The sequence below is a fragment of the Felis catus genome, chromosome A2 (assembly GCF_018350175.1).
Source record: "Felis catus isolate Fca126 chromosome A2, F.catus_Fca126_mat1.0, whole genome shotgun sequence".
In the NCBI taxonomy this organism is placed as follows: Eukaryota; Metazoa; Chordata; class Mammalia; order Carnivora; family Felidae; genus Felis; species Felis catus.
In genome coordinates, this window is record NC_058369.1 from 11,637,568 (window position 1) to 11,643,776 (window position 6,209).

The window sequence follows — 6,209 nt, forward strand, 5'->3', positions numbered from 1 at the left end:
AGGGGTTGTGGGTGGGGGGATGGGCTAAACGGGTAAGGGGCACTAAGGAATCTACTCCTGAAATCATTGTCGCACCATATGCGAACTAATTTGGACGAAAATTATAAAGATGAAAATAAAGAATGTTTAAATCAAAAGAAAAAGAAAAAAAGGAAGATACAGTTAGTTCTGAATATCCATAGTTGTTACCTCTGAGTAATTCAAGGGCCTTTGATGCCAAGCTGGCCTTCAAGCTAGGAAGTAAAAAAAAAAAAAAAAAAAAAAAAAAACCCTGATGCAGGGCTTGAACTCACAGACCGTGAGATCATGACCTGAGCAAAGTCGGACATTGAACCGACTGAGCCACCCAGGTGCCCCCTACAGTCCTCTTAAAATATAAAAACACCTCTTAGCTTATAGACCATACGAAAACAGGCCACAGGCCAGATTGGTCCATGGACCATAGTTTTCTAATCCCTGGAATATAGAAGTAGAATTTCTATGTTCTATATTCTAGGTAGCATATCTTCTGTATACATTTTTGTCTATTGATCTTGTATCCTGAACTCTATTAGGTAATTCCCATTGGAACACAGAAAATGTGGTTGTTTCCTCAGTCTTAAAAAGTCCCTTCCCTTGACCCACTTTCCCACTGATGAACCATTTCTTCCCTCCACCATGAGCTAACTCCTCCAAAGAGTGAGCTCTACTTGTGTTCAATGTCTCCTCTTGCACTACAAACAGGCTTTGAGTTTCTGGTAAGGACTGTGATGGTGAATTAATGAGAGAGGGAGGAGAAGAGGCATGAAGCTCATCGATCCCAGGACTCTGCTGCACCTGCGTGTATTGATTCTAAAGGACAGGAGCCTGCTGTCACTCACTGCTGTGGGTCTCTTTCCTTTCTTGGGTGTGTGGCCAGCACCCATGCTGCTAGAAATTTTGGAGACAACAGGCTCTGGCCTGGCCTCTGGTCTCCATTAATTCAACATGTGTGTGAGTGTGTCTGTGTCTAAGTGTATGTGTGACTGTGTGTGCGTTCGTGCTACTGTGTGTATGTGAGTGTATCCACGTAATTGGGTGCATGGATGGGAGCATGTGTGTAAATCTGTGTGCATGTGTGTTTGTGTGTGCACGGTGAGTGTGCATGTGTAATCGTGCCACTGTGTGCACGCGTGGATGCATTGGTGTGTGTGTGTGTGTGTGTGTGTGTGTATGTGTGTGTGTGTTTAAGGGTGTGACTGTGTATCTTGAAGTCGCTAAACCCTGTAATGGGCAGGGACCTTAAGTGGTTAAATAAGGGTGACTGGAAGACGGAGCCCTTTACAAAGCTATGGGCAGGGCCAAGGGAAACCATGGAGGCTAGTGCAGCGCCCTGGGGCTAGCATCAGCTGAGATCCGCCACCACTGCCAGGTTGATGGGCCCAAAGAGTAGCTATTTCTGGATTCCAGAGAGCTTAACTGTCACAGAGAGTGGAGGTAGCCTTCGGCAGAGAATGGACGCCATTTCTCTAATCTCCTCGGATTGCCTGCAGGTGCCCACCACTGACCCAACGCCATATTCTCATTTGACCCCAAGAGGCTGTAGGGAGGTGGCCAAAGATTCCTGTGGTAGCCCAGTGTCTTGAGCTGGGTTGGTGTCCACTCCACATGTCTCCGCAGAGGGGGGTTCAACAGTTCCTCTGCACCAGGGTGGCTCCCTTGTCTGCTGGCTAAGCAGACATCAGAATGGGAGGGGGGCAAAGTCCTGCCTGTTCCCTTGCACGCCCTTCTGGTTTTGTTTTTGTTTTTCTGTGATGTCCTTGGGGCCCCCCTCCTTGGCTTTTGCATGAGAAATAGCCTTTTACCCTCCAGGGATGATCTCTGTTGATGGCGACCCCCACTGATGGAGTGGTGGGGGTGGTCTGACTACTTTCCAGAGCTGGCACCACCCCAAAAGTCCTGTGCAGGGGAAGTTGATGCAGCTATTTGGGGGCCCCAGGACTTTCCTGAAGTTTCCCTTCAGCCTTCTTTTTCCAAAGCCAGCTTCTTTGCTCTCCTGGTCCTTCTGCCAAGAAGCTGGAAACTCCAGCTTATGGGTCTGGCCCTTGACATGCTTTGGGGGCTGGTTGAGTTTCCTGATCTTTATTATGGCGACTGAAATGGAACAACCGTTTCCAGCTTGAGTGTTGGGCCACATTTCACCACCGTGGATCTCCCTACAGGGCTGGTTCCTGCTTCCCTCCCGGATGGATACTGAGGGAAATTGCCTCTATTGTCTTTGTTTACCTCAGCATGTCTGAGGAAGGAAGAAGGAATGACAGAGTTTTCAAGCCATTTGATTACCTCACTGTGTGCCGGGTGTTTACAGTCCTGCTGTGGCTTTAGGGGCAAAGAGCGATCGTTATTCACTGTTCACTCTTCCATGTCACTCAAGTTTCTGCTCAGAGGTCAACTCCACAGGGCAGCCCTCCCCGATGGCCTCCTTGCTCACTTGCTGGTTCTCATTCTGTTAATTTCCTTCATTACCACCCCACCATCTGACTTGGTCTTGTTTCCCATCAGCTTCTCCCATCAGACATGAGCACCACCATCCGGAGACCTTATCTGTTTTGTTCATCCTGGGTCTCGGGTTCAAGCACCATGTCTGGCATAGAGTCTCTGGTACAGTTTTGTTGTTGTTGTTGTTGAAGAACAAACTACCTGGGAGGTGTAAGTCCCCCTTTCCATCTTACTGAGGAGGGCATGAGGCACGGAGAGGACAAGTGATTTGTCCACGGTCACACAGCCAGCGAGGAGCAGGGCTGGGATCCGAGCTCTGTTGGGCTGAATCCGGAACCTGTTCCTTCCCAAAGGCCGAGGAAAGGAAAAGAGAGACTCCAGCCACCAGGCAGCCTCCCTGCTTGGTGTAGAGGGACCCCAGGCTGACTCCTGGGAGAGGTGTCTTCATGGTGTCACAAAAGACGAACTGCTCACCTGTTCAGTGCACCAACCATGGGCCCCTTCCCCCACTGTGACAATCCTTGTTTCCTCTGAAATTTGTGTTTGCGTGATAAAAATTATAGCAGCACAGTGTGGGAGAGAGAAAGCGTGAGACAAGTAGCACGTGAGAAGAATCAAGACTCCACTTGTACTCTCTCCACTTCCACTGTGATGTGTGGATTCTTCTGGAATATTCTCAGTGCATATGCAAACGTGCACACACACACAGATCCACACACATATTCAGAAGCTTTAGCCGTTGACGAGCTCATTACTCATACGCCAATTTTTTCATTGAGGTATGATCGGCATATAACATTATATTAGTTTCAGGTGCACAGCATGATCCCACATGTGTATATATTGCAAAACGATCACCGCGAAAAGTCTAGTGAACACCCATCTCCACACGTAGCTATAGACTGTTCTTTGTCTCGTGATGAGAGCTTTTAAGACCTACTCTCTTTGCAACTTTCAAATATACAATACAGTGTTATTAACTATGGTCACCATGCTTTGCATTGCATCCCTAGGACTGATTTATTTTATAACTAGAAATTGTACCTTTTGACCTCCTTCACCCATTGCACCCATTGCCTACACCCTTCTGGCCACCAGCAGTGTGTTCTCCATTTCTATGAGTTCATTTTTTTAAAGAATACATATAAGTGAGATCATATGGTACTGTTTTTCTCTGTTTGGTTTATTTCACTTAACAAATGCCCTCAAGGTCCATCCGTCCTGCCATGTAGTCACAAAGGGAAACATTTCCTTCACATGTCACTTTGAAAGGTCCTTTCCCCTTCTCTCCCTGATGGGGTCTGATAGAATGCTTGCATTGCCCTGTGAGGTTGTACCAAGCTCACTTTACGGACATGAAGATGGAGGCTCAGAGGGGTGATAGGCTGTGCCCAAAGCTGGTGACTCACAGAGTGACTGCCACCTCTCGTCTGACACACACTTGTCCACTTCCCGGCTCTGGGTGTGGATGGGGGTTGACGTCTGGGGGCGGGGGTCAACCTCTGCCTTTCTGTGTGTGGCTGGGGGCCATTGCATAAGCCAGGCTTGTGTCATTTGGCAGCTGAGACATTCCTTGTTGGATGAGAAACCACTGGGGACGCTCTGATCCTTCTCTGGCTCAGAGCAGAATGTCCACACCTGAGGCTTCCTGCCTCAAGAGTCAGGGGGAGCCCCGGTCCAACAGACTCTGCCTTCTTGATCACTGGGGGTTGTGGGTTGTGGGATGGGGGCTGACCTCTGGGGGGGTCAACCTCTGCGTTTCTGTGTGTGGCTCGGGGCCATTGCCCAGAGGCCCTGTGTGGTTTTAGTCCTTGTGATGGCTCATCAAAGTTCAACACGTACTTATAGCTTCCGTATGGGGCCGGATTTTGCCAGCTGCCTTGGCCTTGGTCACTTGTGTGATCTTGCATGTGTGTGCTCTTAGCCCCCGTGTCAAAAGAACAACAAGCCACCTGCCTTTTTGTGCAGCATGGGTTTCCCGCCCCACGCTTGCCCCTGGTGACTCTCCCTCTTCCTCCAGGTCTCTGCTCGCCCTGATGCCATGCTGAAAGTGGGACCCTCCCCTGGCACTTCCCTTATCATGGTCTGTTATGTTCTTGATCATTTACTGGATCACCGCCCATCTCCCCACCGGATGCAAGGTCCTTGACAGTGGAGTCTGTGTTCACTGCTGCATCCCCGGTGCCTAAAATTGTGTGCCCCCCATACAACAGATGGTCAGTAGACACGTGGTTGTGTGAACAACCCCTGGAGATTTAGATTTTTTTTCTCCTTACGTTCTGACTGAAACAAAACAAGATAAAACTGGGAATCCGAGAAGTGAAGCCTTTCCCCTCCCCACTTTCTCTGCAGAACCTGGACTCAGAGGTCTTAAAGCAACATTTCTTAAAGCTTGAAGGCATGTATACTTTTCCTGAGGATCTACTTAGACGCAGTTTGGTGTCAGTATTTCTGGGCCAAGGTGCGAGATGCTGTATCTCCCGCAAGCTCTCAGGTGATGCCTAGGGTGGAGGTCTGAAGACCACACTGAGTAACTGATCCTTAGAACGCATGGCTGCAAACCTTTCTTTCATCCCCAGATATTTAACGAGCACGTACTATGTTCTAGGCTCTGCTGCCGTCTGTGCTGTCATATTCACCTCATTAGCTGTGGGGCTGTAGCAAGTTGCCTCACCTGTCTCAATCTCTGGTTCCTCCTCTGTCAAAACGGGCTCGTGAATTGTGGGGCTGTTGGATAATTGCACCACCACAACAGCAGCGAGAACAGTGACTGGCATGTATTAAGCCCGCCCTTCTTGTGTCCTATGTGTTTTACGTGCGTCGGCTTTTAAAATTATTCCTGCTATCTTAGGAGGTGGCGCTAGCGAAATGCCCTCTGCAGAGGGGAAGGAGCATGGCTGCGTGGGTCAGGGCGCCTAGTGGGAAGTGAGGGCTGCCCCGGTGCCCAGGCTGGCTCCACCGGCTGTGTGACTTGGGTTTACTTTACGTGTATGCTGGCACAGAGCAGCACACACACTAGTCAGGAGCTCTTTCTTGGCAACTTATCTTTTTGGGGGTCCCTGATCTTTCCTACCTTCCTGTGGAACCGTCTTCTGTCCCCCTCTCAGGCCCTCATCTGACATCCCATTTCCCAGATGGCAATACTGAGCCTAGAGAAGGCCGGCACAGCCCAAGGTCACAGCCAGGAGGGTGCTGAACTGCGTGCAGGGTCTCCCAGCTCTGTCTGGGCCCCCCTCCCTCTCTTGGCCTCCTGCAGCCTTACCCCCTCACCTCCAGGTGCCTTCTTCCCACTGGGCCCTTTACCCCCTGAGTCTGATGCAAGTAACCCCCAGCCAGAAGGGCTTTTTGTTCCTGCCCCCTGCGGTCTTGTGTCAGCCCAGGCCCTAGGCGGCTTGGAGGCAGGACTTGAACTCCTGCCAGGCTGTGCAGCCAGGAGGCCCCAAGCTTCCTGATTCTGCTCTGGGAAATGGTGCATGACTCTGACCTGCCACATAAGTGGAGAGGAGCCCCAGAGATGTTTTGGGACTAGGATTGGCTGGACCCTGCCCCATGGCACCTGAACTCTCACTTTCAAGCTTTTCCCTGCTGTCCCCTGCTGGCCTTGAAAGGGCAGGGGTGGCTATTAACTTGGGGCCCAAGAGTCACTTTGCCCATCCCTCACCGGATTCCCCACCCCCACATGGGAGGTGCTGAGTTCTGAGGATCCAATCCCATACTCTATAACACGGAAGTCCCCTTCCCCCACCTACTAG